This window comes from Triticum dicoccoides, chromosome 4B (genome assembly GCF_002162155.2).
Source record: "Triticum dicoccoides isolate Atlit2015 ecotype Zavitan chromosome 4B, WEW_v2.0, whole genome shotgun sequence".
NCBI lineage: Eukaryota > Viridiplantae > Streptophyta > Magnoliopsida > Poales > Poaceae > Triticum > Triticum dicoccoides.
In genome coordinates this window covers 559,961,089-559,986,247 of record NC_041387.1, presented here as the reverse complement: position 1 = coordinate 559,986,247, position 25,159 = coordinate 559,961,089, and the positions used below count along the sequence as shown (strand labels likewise).

General features: G+C 42.9%; 1 pseudogene; it reads right to left on the bottom strand.

Annotated features, from left to right (window-relative positions):
* Positions 1-16,964: 16,964 nt before the first annotated feature.
* Positions 16,965-17,424, bottom strand: LOC119293882 (annotated as a pseudogene).
* Positions 17,425-25,159: the final 7,735 nt, after the last annotated feature.

The window sequence follows — 25,159 nt, the reverse complement described above, 5'->3', positions numbered from 1 at the left end:
GTGCAAGCATCTCGGAGTTGGAATATACGCTTTGATGAGGTGATCAAAGCATATGGTTTCATACAGACTTACGGTGAAGCCTCTATTTACAAGGAAGTGAGTGGGAGCTCTGTAGCATTTTTGATATTATATGTGGATGACATATATTGTTGATTGGAAATGATATATAATTTCTGGATAGCATAAAAGGATGCTTGAATAAAAGTTTTTCAATGAAAGACCCCGGTGAAGGTGCTTATATATTGGGCATCAAGATCTATAGGGATAGATCGAGACGCTTAATAGGACTTTCACAAAGCACATACCTTGACAAAGTTTTGATTAAGTTCAAAATGGGTTAGTCAAAGAAATGGTTCTTTCCTATATTGCAAGGTGTGAAGTTGATTAAGACACAAAGCCCAACCACGACAAAAGATAGAGAGATAATGAAAGTCATTCCCTATGCCTAAGCCATAGGTTCTATATGATATGCCATGCTGTGTACCACACATGATGTGTGCCTTGCCACTTGTCTTGCAAAGGGGGTACAAGAGTGATCCAGGAGTGGATCATTGGACATCGGTCAAAATTATCCTTAGGTGACTTAAACAGGCATAAGGAAATGTTTCATGGTTATGGAGGTGATAAAGAGTTCGTTGTAAAGTGTTACGTCGATGCAAGATTTGACACCGATTCAGATGACTCCGAGTCTCAATCTGGATAACGTGAGAGCAATCAACTAGAGTAGCTCCATGAAGAGCATTGTAGACATAGAAATTTGCAATATACAAACAAATCTGAATGTTGCAGACAGATTGACTAAAAATCTCTCTCACAAGAAAAACATGATCACACCTTAGAACTCTTTGGGTGTTAATCACATGGCAAAGTGAACTAGATTATTAACTCTAGTGCAAGTGGGAGACTGATGGAAATATGCCCTAGAGGCAATAATAAAGTTGTTATTATTATATTTCCTTATTCATGATAAATGTTTATTATTCATGCTAGAATTGTATTGTACAGAAACTTAAATACATATGTGGATACATAAACAAATACCATCTCCCTAGTAAGCCTCTACTAGACTAGCTCGTTGATCAAAAGATGGTTAAGGTTTCCTAACCATAGACATGATTTGTCATTTGATAACAGAATCACATCATTAGGAGACTGATGTGATGGACAAGACCCATCCATTAGCTTAGCATATGATCATTCAGTTTATTACTACTGCTTTCTTAATGTCAAATACATATTCCTTCGACCATGAGATCATGTAACTCCTGGATACCGGAGGAATAGCTTGTGTGATATCAAACGTCACAACGTAACTAGTTGATCATAAAGATTCTCTACAGGTATCTCCGAAGGTGTCTGTTGAGTTGGCATGAATCGAGATTGGGGTTTGTCATTCTGTGTATCAGAGAGTTATCTCTGGGCCCTCTCGGTAATACACATCACAAGAAGCTTGCAAGCAATGTGACTAGGGAGTTAGTTATGAGATGATGTATTATGGAACGCGTAAAGAGACTTGTCGGTAACGAGATTGAACTAGGTATGGAGATACCGACGATCGAATCTCGGGCAAGTAACATACCGACAAACAAAGGGAATTAGTATGTTGCCATAAAGGTTCGACTGATAAAGATCTTCGGAGAATATGTAGGAACCAATATGGGCATCCAGGTTCCGTTATTGGTTATTAACTAGAGAGGTGTCTCTGTCATGTCTCGAACCTGTAGGGTCCACACGCTTAACATTCATTGACGATATAGTATTATATGAGTTATGTGAATTGGTGACCGAATGTTGTTCGGTGTCCCGAATGAGATCACGAACATGGCGAGGAGCTCCGGAATGGTCCGGAGGTAAATATTTATATGTAGGACGATGCTATTTGGTCACCAGAAAGGTTTCGGAATGCACCGGGTATACATCGGATCACAGGAAGGGGTTTCGGGAGACCTACGTGCAGTATATGGGCCTAATGGGCCAAGGGGAGTCACACACTATCCCACAAGGGGTTGGCACGCCCTCTCCCTGGCCGCCGGCCCTATAGGGAAGGAAAGGGGGGGCTAAGGCAAGGAGCCGTCGGCCCCCCTCCTACCTTCTCCTCCACTCACAAGGAAGGAAAGGAGGGGGGCTAAGGCAGGCGCCCTTGGGCGGCCGCCTCCTCCCTTGGGGTGCCCTAGGCTGCCTCCCCTCCCCCAGCTATATATATATGTGTGGAGGGAGAGGGGCAACACACACCACGATTTCCAAGCCGTGTGAGGCGCCCCTCTCCCTCTAATTCATCCTCGGTCATATTTTCGTAGTGCTCGGCGAAGCCCTGCGGAGATAGTTGCATCACCACCGTCACCACGCCGTCGTGCTGCCGGAACTCATCAACTACTTCGCCCGTCTTGCTGAATCAAGAAGGGGGAGGAGGTCATCAAGATGAATGTGTGTTGAACGCGGAGGTGCCGTACGTTCGGCACTTGATTGGGCGGATCATGAAGGTGTACGACTACATCAACCACGTTGATAAACGGGTCCGCTTAACGGTCTACGAGGGTACATAGACACAGTCTCCCCTCTCGTAGCTATACATCTCAATGGATAGATCTTGCATGTGTGTAATTTTTTTTTGTTTTCCATGCAATGTTCCCCAACACCTTCTCGCTGCTTACTGAAGCTGATCGAGCCCCCGTGCGAGACGTTGCTAGCTGGTTGTGTTGCCTTTGAATGAACAGTGCATGTTGCTGTCGCAAGCGAGATACATACTAGAACCAGTCGAGACATGTGGTGAGTCTAGCTGGTTGGTTGGCTATGGATGAACAGGACCCCAGCTGTGTAGGCAGTTGGCGCTGGATGAACATGACCCCTAGGAGGCCGCCACACCCCAGCCGGTTGGTGGTGGATGAACATGACCACATGGAGGATGGATGAACAGTAGCCGGTGGAGCCTGGAGGAAGTCGATGGTGGATGAACAGTAGCTGGTGGAGGCTGGAGGAAGTCGACTATGGATGAACAGTAGCCCGTGGAGTCCCATTTTGTGGTACGCCGCACCCATCCCGATGAACAAGACTCCATTTCAACCATAGGCCCTCGAGGAGAAGTCTGTGACCTCTGTTTTGCGGCACGTCAGACCCCTCTTGATCAAGAGGACCCCGTCTCAACCGTAGGCGATTGAACAGAAGTCTGTTTCCTTTGTTTTGCGGTACGCCATACCCCTCCCGATAAAGAGGACCCTGTTTCGATCATAGGCGGTCGAAGAGAACCCCATTTCCTCCATTTTGCGGTATGCCAAATCCCGATCGACGGACAAGACCCTATTTTGGCTGTTCCATCCAAGCTGACTTGCTCCGGATGAACATGACTTATTCCGACCTGGTCGGTTGCCTCCCGATGAACACGACGATGTTTCTCCGTTCAGACCTAGCCGGTTGGCTGCCGATGAATAGGGCACCGTGGCTGCCGTTCGTTACCTCTCCATGTACACGAGCCCTAGCCGTACGTATGCGTGACTACACGTTCCAGACCCCGCACATACGTATGTATGTGGTTGTATTTTTTGCAGCGTGGTTGTATGTACGTGTACATGATTTAGACGAGGCTGCCTGAACTACTATGTCGGGGGGCTCTACTATGACACTTGACGCTCCTTACATGCCCATGGTTCATGGACGCAGAGAAACCAATCGACCAGTATGTACGTACACATTTGTGACCAGGCAAATAATGGTACGTACTCTTCGACCTGGTGGTCCTAACTACCGGGGGATAAGCAGACACTTTCTTGCATTCGAATATATCGCTGGTCGGTCCCAGCTATTAGGGGAGGAATCTTTTTTTTGCACGTAATATGGAGGCACTTCCTTGCATCTAAAGATGTAGCTGGTGGGTCCCAGTGTCAGGGGGAGTAAGCTTTTTTTGTCCTGCGTAATAAGGAGGTAGTTCCTTCCGTGCGAAGATATAGCTGGTAGGTCCCAACTGTCAGGTGGAGGAATCATTGTTTGCCCATAATAAGGAGGTACTTCCTTGCACGCGAAGATGTGTCTAGTGAGTCCCAGCTGTCAGGGGGAGGAACTTTTTTTCCCACATAATAATGAAGCACTTGCTTGCGTGCGAAGATGTAGCTCGTGGGTCCTAGCTGTCGGGGACAGGAATCATTTTATTTCGCGTAATAAGGAGGCTAGTGCAGCCATGGACCATGTGGATCCCTACTATCAGCCTCTCCATGTACATCCATCTTCTTATGGCTGTCATTTGTTCACCACATTGACCAACCGCGCCTAGAGAACCAACGTGGTTGACGCTGGTGAGGCCTAGGAAGGGAAAAACCAGGAGCCGGCGAAGACAGAGTAGTGGATGCCCACGTGGAGGGGAGTGCAAGGGTTGACTGGTTTGGCTACGGTGTGAGGCTGCCATCGCTGGAGAATAACATGAGGTGTGGGTTAGTAGAGGGATGGCCTGTACATCGATGGGAGTAGGGTGGGCTAGTGAGGTCTGCGCGGTAGCATAGCTGGCCATGGGAGGCAGGAGCAGGTGGTCCCACCTTTGGTGGTTTGGGCGACTGAAGCAAGAAGATCCGAGATTGACGAACTACAACAGCCGTTGGATGGACATCCGGCCACTGCTGCTAGAATCGTATGTTGACTATAAGTTGACAAAGCCTTGCATACGCATCAACTTAGTAGGCCAACAAGTCAGCATCGCATCTATGGCGGACAACATACAACCCATTTGCTATTTTTACTAATTTACATCCCATTTTTAATTCTTATGGAGTTTACTGCAGCCCATTTACTGTTTGTGAACATTACAACCAATTTTCTAGCCAGGACTAGGGTTAAAAAATTCAACCAATTTTCCCACATTTTGGTGAGATCCAAGCTATTTTTATCCTAGAATTTCGAGTCAGATTCAATATAATTTCAAAATAAATTTATATTAGGTTAAAATCCAATGAAATTTTGCGCGTGCAACAAGAAATGTAATGAAATTAAAAATCTCAAAATATGTAAAAAAAACTAATTTCAAAACTAATTACCAGTTTGCTGTTTTTTTTTATATTTACAACCCACTTATTATTACTTAAAGTCCATCTTCTGGGCAAGCTGAAGGCATCCCTCCTTACCATTGCAAACCACCCGGGTGGAGAAAAACAAGTTGGCCTGTGTTGGGTATTCGGTCAAAAAAAATAAAGTTGGGCTAGTCTTTTTCAAAAAGGAAAAACCCCTTGGGCTGGATATTGGGTCAAAATAAAATAATAGCTCGGGGTACACGGGCCACAACCACCACCCAACTCAGGTGATACCCTGCTCCATCTCAACAATGAAAAATATCGCTAACAAAACTGCATGAGCTACTGGGTCCCTACTGTGAGCCGCTCCTTGTACAATTCTCTCCTTTATTGACTACGTTGATAATGGGTTGGGACCCAGATGTCATGAAACCATTAGGAGGAGGTTTTACTTTTTCTTGTAGTAATGGAGGCACTTGCTTGCGTATGGTCATGGCCGTGGTGGGTCCCTACTATCATCCTCTCCATGTACAGTCATCTCCTAATTCCTTCCATTAGTTGACCATGTTGACAACGTGAAACGGCGGGGCCACGACGAGCGCAACAAGGTGAAGGATGACAGATAGGACCTCACGGGCCCTATGGACGTTCTGGTACAACACCCGCTGCTCATTCAGGAAGTCAGGATCATCACCCCCCATGTCTGTGACGACATTGTCGTTCGCCTGTTCACCGACAATTTGTCCCTTTGTGAGCCATTGCTCATTGAAGAGACAGGGGATGTAGCACTCGTCCTCCTGCGCTTGCTGCAATGCCAAATTCCAGCGGCACTGGTAGCTCTTCTTCCATTCGGGCGTCAAAGTGTGGCTGCACCTGCTCTATGGGAACATGTCAGGAACCAACGCGGGCGGTGGTGCCGGCTCCTGGTCGGAAGCCTCGTCCATCATCTGGTCATCGTCGCTGAGCTCAGCAAGCTCACTGCAGAGCCAACATCTCTGACTGCTGGACCGGACAGCTGCCAAGCCCAAGTCTGATCGCCCTTGCCCACCCAACCCCCCCCCTCGCCCGTGTGAACTTCCCACCCGAAATGGTCAGCGCTGCTCGCGCCGCTTCTCGATGCATGCGAATGCTCCGTGTTCAAAAGACACAATTCTCATTCGTCTGCCATCCACATTAATGACACGCGGCCCATGCCCAATACATGGACATGGTGAGGGAGAAGTGAGAGGAGCAGTTCTAGGAGGCGCAGGCCGCCGCCGCCTAGAACCACCAGCTCCTCCAAGAGCACCTACAAGCGGAGGAGCAGATCACCGCGGAGCAGGATGCACTACTGGAGTTGTACCGCTCAGCCCGTGAGAGCCGCCTCGCACGTTAGCGGTACCGCCAATAGGTGGCTGATGCCATGGCCGCCTACAAGGAGGGCGACAAGACATGTCAGGTGCTGTTTGGCGAGACCTATGATGAAGCGGAGGATATCGCCAGCTCCACCAAGGCCCCACCCCACCGGCAACAAGGCAGAGGACATTCCCGGCTCCAGCGAGGCCATGCCTCGCTGGCAACGAGGCAGAGGACATGACCGGCTCCGCCGAGGTCCCACAACACCAGCAACGAGGCTGCGCCACACACAAAATGAGGAAGAGTAGAATATGGTAGGTCGCCACCGCTCAGGTCCAAGTAAGGCCGCTGCTCCTCCCCTCCGGTTGAAGCCAAGCCTGGTGGGTTGAACATCAATGGCCAATTAGCTTCTTGGCAGCAATGTGGAGTCAGACGGCTTCACTTCCCCTGGCTCCGGAGGCGGAGCTAGAGAGCGGCAAGGTGGAGTTGGAGAAGAAGCTTTAGTTTTCGGGTCACAACCGTACATGGGGAATGGGCACCGAAGATAATAGATTAGGTAAATTAATTATACCTACAAAGTTGGACGGGCACCACTTTTTAGTTGAAGAATGTCTGAAATGTAATGAAATCTGGCATGTTTATATGAAATCCGATCATGTTTGAATTCTTGTATCAATTGCATTAGATGAACATGCAAAACAATACTTCCTAGCATTATTCTCAAGACGCACAGTGTTAACCTCGTTTGCTGAAGTTTCACACGTACAAAAAGTTTGAGCAGCTTTTTAGCGTGGTTGTACATTGCAATCAAACTCACAAGCCTAGCAATTCATAGACAACGTTTACAACAATCATTCAATGATTATGCATGTCCAAGAGGCCGATAAACTAGAACAAGTTGATGAAGCATAACTCGCCATCGATGAAGAGGAAGAGCAACCTCAAGAGGAAGCACGACATGAGGAAGCTAACACCACTACTCAGACATCTACAGTCTTCAGGGATCCATCAATGACATAAGCAACCTCGCCGAGTCCCTTCAAAGCACATCTGTCTACATGAACACTGATATATCTCCAACGTATCTATAATTTATGAAGTATTCATGCCATGTTCACAACAATTTTATATGGTTTTGGTTTGATTTGAATGTAACTAACCCAGATTGACGCTGTTTTCAGTCGAACTACCGTGGTGTTGTTTTTTGTGCAGAAATAAAAGTTCTCAGAATGGGCTAAAAATTTGCGGTGATTACTTATGGACAAAAAGAGACCCCTGAAGCTTCGAGGAAGGACCAGAAACCTCATGAGGAAGTGGCAAGCCTGATGGGTGCGCCCAACCCCAGAGCACGCCTACTAAGCTTATCGCTCCATCGTGCCCCCTTGACGTGAAACTGATGCAAAAAGTTCCTATAAATTCCAAAAACCCCAAAAGCTGACCTAGATGAGTTGTTCCGCTGCTGTAAGCCTCTTAACCAAAGCGATCTCCATTGGCACCTTGCTAGAGGGGGAAATCATCACAGGAGGCCATTTTCTCCCTCTCTATATTGTTGTGATGAATTGAGTTTTTACCTTCGAGGTTTCATTATTATCGGATTGAATAATTTTTTGGATTTGAGAGCACTTCATGTATGTCTTGCACATGGATACCCATGGTGACAATGGGGTGTCCTATTGATTCACTTGATATATGTTTTGGTATTCAACTTGCGGATTATCGTGACATTGGGGTAATCTATGCATAGGGATTGATACACATTTTCGTCCTACTTTCTCCGGTAGAAACCTTGGGGCACCCTTTGAAGTTGTTTGTGTTGGATTGAAGATTATGAATCTGAAGTTGTTTGATGCATATCGAATAATAAACTCACAGATACTTGTGGTGACATTGAGTATCTAGGTGAGATTAGAGTTGGTTGATGCATATCATATGTTGTTATTTTAGTACGAACTCTAGGGATGTTTGTGACACTTATAGTGATGGCCCGATAGATTGATCAGAAAATATAACTTTGAGGCGATTTTGTACCCTACAACAATTTCATCTTATGTTCTCCTCTAGAAAAGAACTTTGGAGCAAGGTTGTCAGACTCGCGATTTTGAATCGGATCAGAGCTCCGATGGTAGGATCATAAATCATAGAATCTTCACTATCAAGATCGTAGAAATGTTGATTCTATGAAGTAAAATCGTAGAATCAGAGGGGTTAGTTTGGATCCTAAAGTCGTAGAATCGTATAACAGAATCGCGATTCTGACAACCTTGCTTTGGAGTGATATTTTGTCGCACGTTGAGGGATTGTTTTGTGATTCATTTATGTTAGCACTGTTGAGAGATTGCACTAGTGAAAGTATGAACCCTAGGCTTTGTTTCCAAACATTGCAATACCATTTGTGCTCACTTTTATCACTTGTTAACTTGCTATTTCATATTTTCAGATGACAAAAACCTATATCTACTATCCATACTACACTTGTATCACCATCTCTTTGCCGAACTAGTGCACTTATACAATTCACCATTGTATTGGGTGTGTTGGGGACACAAGAGTTTTCTTGTATTTGATTGCAGGGTTTGTTTTTGAGAGAGACCATAATCATCCTACACCTCCCACAGATTTATAAACCTTAGGTCATCCACTTGAGGAAATTTGCCACTGTCCTACAAAACTCCGTGCTTGGAGGCGCAACAGAGTCTAGAAGAAAAAGGTTGCATAGTAGACATCAAGCTCTTTTTTGGCGCCATTGCTAGCGAGGTGAGTGCTTGAAGGTATATATTTAGATCTTGGAATTGAATCTTTTAGTTTCTTGTTTATTTTCTAGTTTGATTTTATAAAAGAAAACTACAAAAACTGGAATTGAAGTTGCATCAAGTTCTTTATCTTTATGATGTGTTTCTTGAAAATGATGGATTGGAAAATTGTGCCAAAGCGTTAGAAAAAGAATTCAATAAATCTTTTGAAATAAATACTTTGAATGATGAGCATGATTGCAGTGTTGTTATTATGCTTGCTATGAATGTCCATAATACTAGTGATGATTGCACTAGTCATTATAAAAAAGTTTCTTATAAGCATGTCAATATGTGTGGAGTGCATATAGTTTGTGAAGACATGCCTTATAGGGATGATATATTTTGTAAGAAGCATAAAAATGATAAAACCAATTGGTAGCTTAAAGTGATAGATGAATTTTCTACAAAATTATGCTCTCTTCATCCCATTACTTGTGAACTTTGCAATAGGATTGGTCATCTTAATTTCCAATGCATACATTTTCATGATCGAATTTTGGCCAAATATTGGAATAACTTGATCACAACTGAACTTTGTCTATTCTTGGGGTGTGAAGAATTGACACATAAGAATAGTTGGCTTGAAACATTCATTTTTAAGACTATACTGGAACTAGTCTATAGGAAATCTATATGTTTTGCGTGGTAAATTGCAATGAGAATGCTTATATTGCCAACTATAGAAAGACGTGAAAACCAATATAATACAAAAGGAATGCTAATGAAAGGGTAAAGATTTCCACTTTCCCTCCTATTGTCTCTCGTGATAAACAGGTGACAAGAAGGAGCTTCCTACCCAACCAATCTCATCAATAAGAAGCTCGAAAAAATTGATTAAACCCTCACATGATGTGGTGAATAAGAAGAAAACATGAAAATGTAGAGGTAAAAAGGCATCTCTCCCAAATAAAGTTGCTCCTATTATTGTTGCACCTCATGAGGATGAATCAAATATAATTGTGGAAGATGATACACTTGATTATGATATTGCTTCTTTGTCCTATGGCACAGTGTTCGAAGGAACTATGGAGGATGATTTTGTTATGCCTATTATTTGTTGTGATAATTATGATTGGGAAGATAGTGAAACTTCTTATAATGTGAGAATGTTTTTGGCACCAACTTGGAAATTATGATGCTAGTAATTGCTATACTATTGGTGCTATTCATACTATTAATGAAAAGAGTGATTATGCTAATGATATGCAAAACCACAATTTTGGGGTGCTATGTTTGATGAGAATGACATGATTGAGAATTTATTTCCTTCAATTAATGTTTTCCCAAGCTTGGGGATGCTATGCTTAATAAAGTTGATCTTTTTAGCCCCCCTACTTTTAATGATCAAATTTGTTATGATGATCACATGCCTCATGATTGCAATATTTATGAAAATGGGTTTGGCAGAGTGTCAACTTTAGATAATAATTGTACCACTATTTTGGATGGTGTTGAATCTTATTATAATGATAAAAATGGATTTGGAGAGGTCACGACTTTATTTAGTATTGGTCCACTTTCTTGGAAGAGGTTTCAATTGATTATGATGAGAACAAATGCCGGGGAAACTGATCCACGAACACCTATGGGGCCGGCAGACCGTGGCCCCTTTCAGTTCGGCGGGGGGCAGAGATCGCACGAAGAGCAGATCGAGGCGAAGCACACGAGCAGTTTACCCAGCTTCGGAGCTCTCCGGAGAGATAATACTCCTACTGCTGCTTGTCTGATTGTATTGTGTTCTTGCTCGGGAGCGCTGAGTGCTACAGTACACACGAGACCGAGCGTGGGTGTTCTCTGGTCCCTAACCGAAGCGAACCGAACCCCCCCTACGTTGCGCATGGGCCTCCTTTTATGTGCTCAAGGGGTCACCGACAGGTGGCAAAGTAGATAGGGGTAAAAATGTAAAAAGAGAGGTGGTTGGTACAGCTACCTGTACAGTGCATCCTACCTAACCCTGACGGCAGGGGACAAAGGCATTAAATGCCCGTCTGCGTCGCCCAAACAGTGTAAAAAGGGACCGTCAGGGGCGCCACCGCTCGCCATGATGGCAGTCTTGTCAGCTTCGCATGCCACCGCGCACCGCTGGCTGCATAGCGTCCCGCCACGCGCGCCTGGAAAGGCCCCCAGAGGGACACGTTGGTGGATGTGCTGGAGCGTGGGTACAGAGTGGTAGCCTGCCGCGGCAAGCGCCTTATCGCGGCCGTTGTCTTGTCGGGTCCGGAAGCTTGTCGCTCACCGGGCCTTGCCGGGACGCGCGGCGCGTCGCGGCAAGTTCCTTGAAATGCCTTGGTTGGCCTTCCCGGCAAGCTCCTCTTGCCGGGGCCTTGTGTCCTGAGCTTAAATGCTTTGTTCTTGAATGGCTCCAAAGGAACCACGAAGGACCTTGGCGGTCGCCCGGCAAGCCTTGCCGCGGGGTGCTGCAACTGCCCGTGCACAAGTTTGGGATACTAGGGTACCCTTACTCTAGTACACCGACAACAAAGTTGCTACTTATGATGATTATTGTGATGATACTTATGTTATGAAAAGTAGTGATAATTACTGTCATAATTATGAATACCCTTTTACTGAACATTACTCTTTTAATGTGGAAATAATTTATAGTATTCGAGTTTCATATGATACTCCCACTCCTATGAATGAGAAGAAATTTGCTTGTGTGGAGAGTAATAAAATTTGTATGCTTGTGGATCATGAAAAGAATGCTTTATGTGATAGTTATATTGTTCAATTCATTCATGATGCTACTGAAAATTATTATGAGAGAGGAACATAAGCTTTTACATATCTTTGTAATATCAAGTTTCCTCTCTACGTGTTGAAAGTTTTGAAGTCATGCTTGTTTTGCCTTCCTATGCTAGTTGATTCTTCCTTGCATAAATTGTTTGCTAACAAAATACCTATGCATAGGAAGTGGGTTAGGCTTAATGGGTTTTCCATGTGATTCATGATGCTCTCTTGCATGTTGCAATTATTATTCTTGTACGAGCATCATTGGAATCATCATGCCTAGCTAAAAAGGCGTTAAAGAAAAGCTCTTATTGGGAGACAACCCAATACTTATACTAATAGTTTTTATGTGTTCACATGATTAATATATTTTAGTAACCGTGTTTTATAGCTTTTGTTTAATAAAGTACCAAGTAAAGCCCTTGGGATAGTGTGGATGCTAGTTGAGTCGATTCTGTGAAAAATAGAAACTTTTGCGTCGAGTGTAGAAATTCCTATGTTTTACTGGAAGATGATTTTGATCTCAATTTTTTACACATGGTTGAAATACACATTGTCTATGATTTTTTAATTTTTCAGAAGTTCTGGAGTTGCATAAGTATGGTGCTTATTCATATCATTACAGACTGTTCTGATTTTGACAGATTCATTTTTCAATGCATAGTTTGCTTGTTTTATAGTTTCTATGGCTTATATTGCTCAATATAAATTGTGGAAATGTTAGAGTACAATACTTATTATGTGGAAACAATTATGAACCTTGTCTTGACAGCATCCAAGTGAATGATTTGTTTTATTATACTAAAGCATCTCATGAAGTTCTATTAAGTATTGTGTGATTGAATTTTTCATGTTTTGGGTGAGATGTCAATATGAGGAGAATAAGGACTGGAAAGACCCTAAGATTGGGGATGACCAAGGAACCCCGAGGTAATATTCAAGGAAGACTCAAGTGTCTAAGCTTGGGGATGCCCCGGAAGGCACCCCCTCTTTCGTCTTCAACATTATCGGTAACCTCACTTGGAGCTATATTTTTATTCAAGACTTGATATGTGTTTTGCTTGGCGCGTCTACTTATATTTGTTTGTTGTTTGAACAAAATACTTACATCAGAATTTTTTTAAATGAGAGAGATTCCTCACATAGCTACTTAATTATTTAACTACTCATTTGATCTTCACTTATATCTTTTTGGAGTAGTTTATCATTTACTCTCGTTGTTCCCTTATATCCTAAGAGTGAATTGCTGAATGAATTGAATATCAAAAAATTTGAAATTATATGTGCTTCATATACTTGTCTCAGGCCTAGCAGTAGTTTCACATTGGGTTTAGATAGTAAAATCTATTGAAGTTTGACAATCACAATATTGGTCATACAAGCAATTCATGAACGATTAGTATAAGGAAAAGTACTTTCACATACAAATATATTATCTTGGACATCTTTTATGATTGTGAATTCCCATTAATTATTTTCAAACTTGATAAGTTAGTTGAAGTTAGATAAGGAAGACAATGTAATGAGTTATGTTTGGGTATATTTGCATAGAAGTTATATTGTTATGGATCCTCCAACATGTGGTGCTTGTTTAGGACCTTTGCTAGCCAAAATCGAGGAATAAGTAGAAATACTACTCGTGCATCTATAAAATCATAAACCCAGTTTCTTGCCATAAGTGGCCACCATATCTACCTAAGGATTGAATAAGATCCTTCAAGTAAGTTGCCATCGGTGCAAAAGGCAATAAAAATAGCTCCTAAATATGTATGATCTTTTATTGTAAGGGAAAATAAGCTTTGTACGAACTTGTGATGGCAAAGAAATAATAGCGACAGACTGCGTAATAAAGGTTGTATCATAAGGGGCAATATAAAAGTGACGTTCCTTTCCATTAAGAGCTTGCACATCCAAAAATAAAAAGTGTGTGACAACCTCTACTTCCCTTTGCGAAGGGCCTATCTTTTACTTCTCAGTTTTTACTTTAATGCAAGAGTCAATAGTATTCCTTCTCATTTCAAACTCAACTATTCTTTAGTTGGCAAGCATCGCGTGGTGGGGAAAGATCCAGACACATATGTCCATTTAAATATATTTGATCATGAATTATTATTGTTGACAATTATCTTTATGATAAATTAGTTGGGAGGTGAAACATTGAGCCCCTATCATTCTCTATGTTCGATGGATGTTATTTGTTCAAAAAGTATTCTTTGAGTATTAGCAATAATAGAAGCGTATATGATAATTGAGTATGTGGAGCTCTTACTTAGACTTTGTTGAAAATGTGATGCATTGCAATTTCTTGGTGACTAAGAATATAGGTTGTTAAGTTTCAAGAGAATGCATTGATTGAACCATAACATGTGAATTGCTTGCTAATTGATCATGAGAAGTTTATGAGAAATGAGCTATTGTTTATGATATATATATATATATATATATATATATATATATATATATATATAGGGAAAATGCATCCTACTATCGGGTGTAGCTACACTCATTTCTCATATACTATCATGTGGTAGTATATACTCTACTTTATTATTTTTAGTATGTTCATATACTATATTTAAGATACTCCCAAGTGATTTATATGAAAAAATGGCAAGGGAGCTCATAATTTTATTGTGTTTGTGAATACGTACATATTTGTACGTGAAATAAAGTATGCGCAAAATATGATACATACTACCAAAAAAGTAGTATATATACTACCTAAACATTCTTATATACTACATACTACGCGTACATACTCTCCGATATAATAGATAGTACATAGAACGTATGAAACAAAAGTGGGAGTAACTACACCCGGCAGTAGGGAAAATTTGTATACAGATGGTTTATTCTGCTAATATTAGCAGAATAACTATTCTGCACACCACTTCCGCACTGCACGCGGAACTCAAGTGCACGTCATTCTTTGAACCAAGTGTGCTGCAGTACTCACACGATTGAACTTCTCGTCGGAAAAAACTGCACGTGTTATTTTTTCGGTACTGTTTTTGCTCTAATTTTTTAATCGTTTATCGGAATGAGGCGTGTAATATACCATTGAAAATCTATGGATTAGGCGCAACTTCTACATGTTGAACACTTTTCGAGATTCCACACGGTTTAAGAGCAGTTTGAAAATGGTGTGGCCCATGACGAGTGACAGCGAGTGTTTTTTCGCGTTTTCTTCTAAACCGCTCGTCTGAATGAAGCAAATGACACGTCGTTGGATAGATATCGTCGAGGCGCATCTTTTTCATATATAAACTTTTCTCTAATTCCATACGGTTTAAGAGCAGTTTCAAATTTACTAAATCCCGGAATTCTGTTTTTCAATTTTTTTCAAATTTTTGGTACTGTTTTCGCTCCAGTTTCTGAAACGTTTGTCAAAACGAGGCATGTGATACGCCGTTGGAAAGCTACGAACGAGGCGCAGCTTTCATATGTTGAAATATTTTCGAAATTACTTACGGTTTTAAGTTAATTTTGAAAATCATGCGGCGGACGATGAGTGGCAGCGGCCGTTTTGGCGATTTTTTTTGCAAACCGCTGGTCGGAATGATTCAAACGATACGCTGGAAAGATATCGATGATACGCAACTCTTTCATATAGAACATTCTCTCTAATTCTTTATGTTTTAAGACGAATTTTGAATTTACCGAAATGTGGACACTCTGTTTTTCGCGACACCCAAATTGACGTGAGTACTTCATCCGACTGAAAACAGCACTGCAACGGACGAAAAACCGCACTGCATCACACTGGTAAGAGAACTGCATGGTTTCTTTTATTCAAACATAATTTTTTTAAAACCAGAAAGTAGGTGCACTTCACATCGGGTGTAAATGAACCACAACACTATCAAGAAGTGAACCGCATTACTTTTTTCCGCTTCCCTAACAATTTTTTTGCACTTGCGAAATGAACAACATCACACGGCCGACTGCACTGCTTCAGAATGAAAACCGCACTGCATTGGAAAGGCAAGCGAGCTGCACAATTTATTTTGTCAGACGTTATTTTTCTCATATGAGTTTTTGTTGTCTTTTTTTCAACATTTTTTATGAACGAGTGGACCTCAAAGACGAGGGCAAGTGAACCACACGAATATCAAAAGTGAACCACATTAGGAAAATGTTTTCTCTGACACAATTTTTGCACTTCATATTGGTCGTAAGTGATCCTGGTACTACCAAAAATGAACCGCATCACTACTGAAAGCGAACCGCATTGCTTTTCTTTTTGTTTCCCTAGGAAATTTTACAATGAACTGTCTTCTTTGGGTTTTTTTACAATATGAACAATAAGCATCTTCACAATGAATAGAAAAAATCAATACTATATATACACGTGTTTTTTGATGTTCTCTCATCTTCTGCTAAAATCCAGTAATCTGGCCGGCATGAAAGCAAATAGTAAAACTGCACTGCATGCCTTCTAAAAAAAGCAAAGTGTAGTGCACCAGACTTCTTTTCGGGAACAAATAAATCGAACAGCACTGCACTAGAGATTTTTTTCTCCAAAACAAAAAAATGTGAACGACATGTCGACGCCCTCGGAACTGCACGCACACAGCCAGCCGTGGTACTCCAAGCCACTCAAGAGGGATCCTCTCGTTCTCGTCGGTGGCGAGGTAGAGGTGCGAGGAGCGGACACTTCACCTTGACCTTGTGATGAAACCAAGCAAATTGGCACCAAAGTAATCCCGAAGACACTTCACCTTGTGATGTACTAGCAGAAGAGAAACAGGAAAGCATACATAGATTAGAAAGAATATTGCCAGAGATGTGGTGGTTTGAAAAGAAAGGCTCGTGCAACAAATACAAATGAAATCTATAGCAAGCACACATGCATCGGTAGGTGGAGAAGAGTACAGGGCCACAATCCGTCAGGCAGGTGCCTGTTTTGTTTTCCAGTTTCAGTTGAAGGCACTCTGTCACTGAGCCGTTGGATGAAAAACAGATAGCACCATGATGTGCCAACAAACTTATTAGGCAACCACTTGGGATAGAATAGATAGAGCATCCAAGTTTCTTTCTCCTTGCAAAGAAATCTGCTCTACTTCCTTCTAGCCTTCCAGGTCAGTTAAAAAACAAAGCAAATCGATGAAAGCAACATTCAGAGATCCTTGACAATTTAGATGCCCATGGACTTGGCTGTGCCGATGATGGACTTACTTGCACAGGGCCTCGAGCAGACATGTGCTTGCAGAACGGGTCGGCCTACTTCAGCTTGGCGATCTCGTACACATGCCAGAGCGAGAGGGACGTCACCATGTTGATGTTGTGGCCCGGACGGCTGCTCGCCGTCCCGATGCCCGCCGCCTTCTTGAGGAACCATGAGACCGACAGCGACTTGACCACGAACTCGAAGGTGTTGTCCTTGTAGGCGGTCAGCGTGACCTACGTCGGAGTCTCCGCCTTGTACTTCTGCATCCTCGTGTTCAAGTCCTTGCAGAATGCCATCAGATTCAGCCTGTAGAACCCCAGTGCCGGTCCCACGGGTGGCGCGGGGCTAGGAGAAGGATGGTTGCTAGAATGGGTTTCCTTGTCGCCACATCGTTCAGCGTTGCCATGCTTTTTTGCACTGCATGGAATGCACGATGCGGTATGGGTGTGCTGCGTGCACAAATGCAGTGGACTGCACGGCGCCGCCACCGATGGCTTGAAGAAGCAGACCACGGGAGGCCCAAAAAGGATGACGGGGCGGTTGTGGGTGCGGCGGCCGGCGAGTACAGAGGTGGGAGAAGGCCATGGGAGACCGCCAACCATCCCGTGGTAGCCATCGAGTGGACGGGGAGGCCTCGCCTGCTGGTAGGCGGAGGGGCAGCATGGGCCACCGGATCTAGCGGCGGGGCATTGTGAGGGGGAGCTGCCGTGGCCTGGATCTATCAGTGGAGGACCACCGCAGCTCACCGGCGAGGGGTGGAAGGCCGCGGGCCGGTCGCAGCGGGGTGGAGGGAGGAGAGGGCCATGGGGGGCTCGCCGGATCTGGGGAGGAGAGGGCCACGGTGACCTCGGCGGCTACCGTGGTTGCCGGCGGAGTTGGAGGAAGGTTGGGGTGCGGGGGTAGAGGAAGGAGGAGTGGGGCGGCAGGTGTGATGAGCCCGATCCGGATCCTACGCCGCACCGGAGCGCCATGCTCGTGGGGGTGGGGATTGGGGAGCGATTGGGGGTGGTGGCGCTGGGCCGTGGGCATCGGGGACAGGTGGGTTGGGGATTTACCAGGGAAGAACGTTGGTTCGGTGGGGGTGCGGTGCATGGGGCTGGTCGGCTGGGGCAGGTTTCTTGTTTTTGTTTTTGCAATCTGTGGGGTTCCGGCGGTGGGTGTTAGCGGAATAAGAAAGTGAGGTGCAGAATAAGACTCTTAAGGGTGTTATCATAATAGACCCACCCTATATATATATGTATGTATGTATGTACTTCATAAATTGTTTCTTTTGTCATTTAACTACTCGAGGACGAGCATGAATTAAGCTTGGGGATGCTAATACGTCTCCAATGTATCTGCAATTTATGAAGTATTCATGCCATGTTTACGAAAAATTTAAATGGTTTTAGTATGATTTGAATGGAACTAACCCGGACTAACATTGTTTTAAGCAGAACTACCATGGTGTTGTTTTTTGAGCAGAAATAGAAGTTCTTGGAATGGCCTGAAAATTTATGGTGGTTTTTATGGACAAAAAGAGACCCCCGAACCTTCGAGGAAGGACCAGAAGCCTCACGAGGAAACGGCAAGCCTGGTGGGAAACCACCCCCGAGGCGCGCCTACCGAGCTTGTCACTCCCTCGTGGGCCCCCTGACATGAAACTGACACCAAAAAAATGTTGTAAATTCCAAAAAGCCCAAATTTTGACCTAGATGACTTGTTCGCCGCCGTAAGCCTCTATACCAAAGCAATGTCCATCAAAGCCCTGTTCCGGTGCCCTGCCAAAGGGGTAAATCATCACCGGAGGCCATCTTCATCATCCTGGCAGGCTCCATGATGAGGAGGGATTAGTTCACCCTCAGGGCTGAAGGTATGTACCAGTAACTATGTGTTTGATCTCTCTCTCTCCCATGTTGTTAATTTGACACGATCTTGATGTTGGGCAATGTAGCATGCAATTTCAAAAAAAATCCTACGCTCACGCAAGATCTATATATGAGATGCATAGCAACTAGAGGGGAGAGTGTGTCTACGTACCCTTGTAGACCGAAAGCGGAAGCATTTGACAACGCGGTTGATGTAGTCGAACTTCTTCTAGCTCCGACTGATCAAGTACCGAACGTATGGCACCTCCGAGTTGTACACATGTTCAGCTCGATGACGTTCCTTGCCCTCTTGATCCAGCAAGGTGTCGACGAAGTAGATGAGTTCTGTCAGCACGACGGCATGGTGACGGTGATGGTGAAGTGATCCGCGCAAGGCTTCGCCTAAGGACAGCGACAATATGACTGAGGGTGTAAACTGTGGAGGGGATGCCGCACACGGCTAACAGTTAATGTTGTGTGTTGTAGGCGCCCCCTCCCCACATACATATAGGTTGGAGGCAAGGAGAGGCAACCAAGGGGTGCCCCAAGTAGGCCGAATCCTACTTGGGGTCCGCCCCAATTTGGCCTCCCCCCTTCCTTATTTTGTCGGAGAAGAAAGGGAAGGGAGAAGAGAGAAAGGAAGGGGGTCGAACCCCCCTTGTTCCTTCTCCAATTCAGCCTCCTGCCTAAGGGGGGGCGCCACCCCTTGTGGGCTAGTGTGCTCCCCTCTTATGGCCCATATGGACCATATCTTCTACCCGGGGCTCCGGCAACCCCTCCGGTGCTCCGATATGTACCCAGTACCTTTTGGAACACTTCAAGACTCCTCGTCATGTCCGTGATCTCATCCGAGACTCCGAACAACATTCGGCCACACAATCACATAACTCATATAATACAATATCTTCATCAAATGTTAACCGTGCGGTCCCTACGGGTTCGAGAACTATGTAGACATGACCGAGACACCTCTCCGGCCAATAACCAATAGCGGAACTTGGATGCTCATATTGGCTCCCACATACTCTACGAAGACCTTTATTGGTCGAACCGTTATGACAACATACGTTATTCCTTTTGTCATTGGTATGTTACTTGCCCGAGAGTCGATCGTCGGTATCTTCAAACCTAGTTCAATCTCGTTACCGGCAAGTCTCTTTACTTGTTCTGTAATACATCATCCTGCAACTAACTCATTAGTCACTTTGCTTGCAAGGCTTCTTATGACGTGTATTACCGAGACGGCCCAGAGATACCTCTCCGATACTCGAAGTGACAAATCCTAATATCGATCTATGCAAACCCAAAAAACACCTTCAGAGATACATGTAGAGCATCTTTATAATCACCCAGTTACATTGTGACATTTGATAGCACACAAGGCATTCCGCTGGTATCCCGGAGTTGCATAATCTCATAGTCGGAGGAATATGTATTTGACATGAAGAAAGCAATAGCAATAAAACTAAACGCTCGTAATGCTAAGGTAACGAATGGGTCTTGTCCATCACATCATTCTCCTAATGATGTGATCCCATTTATCAAATGACAACACATGTATATGGTTAGGAAACTTAACCATATTTGATCAATGAGCTAGTCTAGTAGAGGCTTAATAGGGACACGATATTTTGTCTATGTATCCACACATGTATCAAGTTTCCGGTTAATACAATTCTAGTATGAATAATAAACATTTATCATGAAATAAGGAAATATAAAATAACAACTTTATTATCACCTCTACGTCATATTTCCTACACTCTCCAACTCGCACTAGAGTAAATAATCTAGATTACATTGTAATGATTCTAACACCCATGGTGTCTTGGTGCTGATCATGTTTTGCTCGTGGAAGAGGCTTAGTCAACGGGTCTGCTATATTCAGAGCCGTGTGTATTTTGCAAATCGCTATGTCTCCCTCCTTGACTTGATCACGGAAGGAGTTGAAGCGTCTCTTGATGGGTTTGGTTCTTTTGTGAAATCTGCATTCCTTTGCTAAGGCAATTGCTCCAGTATTGTCACAAACAATTTTCATTGGACCCAATGCACTAGGTATTACACCTAGATTGGATATGAACTCCTTCATCCAGACTCCTTGATTTGCTGCTTCTGAAGCAGCTATGTACTCCGCTTCACACATAGATCCTGCCACGACGCTTTGCTTGGAACTGCACCAACTGACAGCTCCACCATTCAAAATAAATATGTATCAGGTTTGTGACTTAGATTCATCTGGATCAGTGTAAAAACTAGCATCGAGGAAACCATTTACGACAAGCTCTTTGTCACCTCCATAAATGAGAAACATATCCTTGGTCCTTTTCAGGTACTTTAGGATATTCTTAACCGTTGTCCAGTGATCCACTCCTGGATTACTTTGGTACCTCCATGCTAGACTTATGGCAAGGCACACATCAGGTCTGCTACACAACATAGCATAAATGATAGAACCTATGACTGAAGCATAGGGAATGAATTTCATTTTCATTCTATCTTCTGCAATGGTCGGGCATTGAGTCTGACTCAATTTCACAACTTGTAACGTAGGAAAGAACCATTTCTTTGACTGGTCCATTTTGAACTTCTTCAAAACTTTATCAAGGTATGTTCTTTGTGAATGTCCTATTAAGAGTCTTGATCTATCTCTATAGATCTTGATGCCCAATATATAAGCAGCTTCACCGAGGTCTTTCATTGAAAAGCATTTATTCAAGTATCCTTTTATGCTATCCAAAAATTATACATCATTCCCAATCAACATTATGTCATCCACATATAATATTAGAAATGCTACAGAGCTCCCACTCACTTCCTTATAAATATAGGCTTCTCTGAAAGTCTGTATAAAACCATATGCTTTGATCACCTCATCAAAGCGTATATTCCAACTCTGAGATGCTTGCACCAATCCATAGATGGATCACTAGAGCTTGCACACTTTGTTAGCACCTTTAGGATTGACAAAACCTTTTGGTTGCATCATATACAACTCTTCTTTAAGAAATCCATTAAGGAATGCATTTTTGACATCCATTTGCCAGATTTCATAATCATAAAATGCGGCAATTGCTAACATGATTCGGATAGACTTAAGCATCGCTACGGGTGAGAAAGTCTCATCGTAGTCAACTCCTTGAACTTGTCGAAATCCTTTTGCAACAAGTCGAGCTTTATAGATAGTAACATTACCATCTGCGTCAGTCTTCTTCTTGAAGATCCATTTATTCTCTATGGGTCTCCGATCATCGGGCAAAACCACCAAAGTGCACACTTTGTTCTCATACACGGATCCTATCTCAGATTTCATGACCTAAAGCCATTTATCAGAATCTGGCTCATCATAGCTTCTTCATAGTTCATAGGTTCGCCATTGTCTAGTAACATGACTTCCAGAATAGGATTACCATACCACTCTGGTGTCGATCGTGTTCTGGTTGACCTACGAGGTTCGGTAGTAACTTGATCTGAAGTTTCATGATCATCATCATTAGCTTCCTCCCCAGTTGGTGTAGGCATCATGGGAACGGATTTCTCTAATGAGCTACTTTCCAAATTGACAGAAGGTACAATTACCTCATCAAGTTCTACTTTCCTCCCACTCACTTCTTTTGAGAGAAACTCGTTCTCTAGAAAGGTTCCATTCTTGGCAACAAAGATCTTGCCTTCAGATTTGTGGTAGAAGGTGTACCCAATTGTTTCCTTAGGGTATCCTATGAAGACACACTTCTCCTATTTGGGTTCGAGCTTATCAGGCTAAAGCCTTTCGACATAAGTTTCGCAACCCCAAAATTTAATAAACAACCACTTAGGTTTATTGCCAAACAATAGTTCATATGGTGTCATCTCAACAGATTTAGACGGTCCCCTGTTTAACATGAATGCAGTTGTCTCTAATGCATAACCCCAAAAAGATAGTGGTAAATTGGTAAGAGACATCATAGATCGCACCATATCTAATAGAGCGTGGTGTTCAAGGTGGCGTGAGTTTTGAAACTATTCCACATTGTTTTAAATGAAGGCCAAACTCGTAACTCAAATGTTGGCCCCCGCGATCAGATCATAGAAACTTTATTTTTTTTGTTATGATGATTCTCCACTTCACTCTGAAATTCTTTGAACTATTCAAATGTTTCATACTTGTGTTTTATTAAGAGGATATACCATATCTGCTCAAATCATCATGTGAAGGTTAGAAAATAACGATACCCGCCGTGTGACTCAACACTCATTGGACAGCATACATCGGTATGTTTTATTTCCAATAAGTCAGTAGCTCGCCCCATTGGACCGGAGAACAGAGTTTTAGTCATCTTGCCCGTGAGGCATGGTTCGCAAGTATTAAATGATTCATAATCAAGTGATTCAAAAAGTCCATCTGCATGGAGTTTCTTCATGCGCTTCACACCAATATGACCTAAACGGCAGTGCCACAAATATGTTCCACTATCATTATCAGCTTTCTCTTTTGGCATCAATATTAAGGATATGTGTATCACCACAATCGAGATTCAATAGAAATAGACCACTCTTCAAGGGTGCATGACCATGAAAAATATTATTCATATAAATAGAACAACCATTATCCTCGGATTTAAATGAATAACTGCCTCACACTAAACAAGATCCAGATATAATGTTCATGCTCAACGCTGGCACCAAATAACATTTATTCCGATCTGAAACTAATCCCAAAGGTAGATGTAGAGGTAGTGTATCAACGACGATGACAACGACCTTGGAGCCATTCCCGACGCGCATCATCATCTCTTCCTTAGATAATCTTTATTTAATACATAGCTCCTATTTTGAGTTACAAATATGAGCAACCGAACCAGCATCAAATACTCAGGCGCTACTACACGCATTAGTAAGGTACACATCAATATCATGTATATCAAATATAACTTTGTTCACTTTGCCATCCTTCTTATCCGCCAAATACCTGGTGCAGTTCCGCTTCCAGTGACCAGTCCCTTTGCAGTAGAAACACTCAGTTTCAGGCTTGGGTCCAGCTTTGGGTTTCTTCCTGGGAGTGGTAACTTGCTTGCCATTCTTCTTGAAGTTCCCCTTCTTTCGCTACTAGGGAAAAGCCTAGCAGCAGCGCGGGTTTTGGGCCTATTAGCAGCGCGGGGGCCGGCGCTACTAATAAGGCGCTACAGCTAACTTATAGCAGTAGCGCGGGTGCCACCCGCGCTACTACTATGTCCTTTAGTAGTAGAGTGGGTAAAAACCCGCGCTACTACTACCAGCGCGGGTTTTTTTTGAATTTTTTCGAAAAAATATTTCAATTTTCCCCCTAATTTTCAAATTTCTAAATTATTCTAACCTCAAATCTCTAATCACCCCTCATCGCTGCTCAATTTAATCTCTAATGACCCCTCATCATTCCAAATCATCTAACTTCCCGGGCGGTCACCATCCTCTCACTACTCCAGCCTGAGCACGCTTAACTTCCGGGTTCTATTCTCCCTCGTTTCCAAGTCTGCACTTGTTGTTTTCCTGACAATAGTAAGACGTCAATCCTATTAACCTCAGGAATTTAGCTTGAGCATGAAGTCATACATTTCACTATTTGAGTTTGAAACTATTGTTCTAAAAAATTAGTAACACTAATATTTCTTGAATAATTAGTTTGACCACAGTTTGACCACAGTTTGACCACAGTTTGGCCATAGTTTGACCAGATTTGACCAAAATTCAAAAAAACTAAAATAATTCTTTAGTAACACTAATATTCTAGAATAATTAGTTTGACCATTGTTTGACCACAGTTTGACCACACAGTTTGAAATTTTTGCGATTTTTTCCACTCTAGATCTTAAAAGCCCCGTGACTTTTTCTGTTAGGTTTTTGAGGATTTTGAAAATGTTTAACGGGGTTCCCCTATTAAATTTGGATGTAACTTTTCGAGTAGATGATTTTTCATATAAAAAACTTTTTCATCCGAGTTAGTATGCAAAAGTTATGCCCATTTTTACAAATTCTCGAGAGATTTTGCAAATAAAGTCGAAATTCATATTTGCAAATTTTCCCAACAACTAGACCACATATCACATGGGAAAGATTTTGCAAATAAAGTCGAAATTCATATTTGCAAATTTTCCCAACAACTAGACCACATATCACATGGGAAAGATTTTGCAAATAAAGTCGAAATTCATATTTGCAAATTTTCCCAACAACTAGACCACATATTACATGGGAAAGATTTTGCAAATAAAGTCGAAATTCATATTTGCAAATTTTCCCAAAAACTAGACCACATATCACATGGGAAACTTATTTTCTTTTATT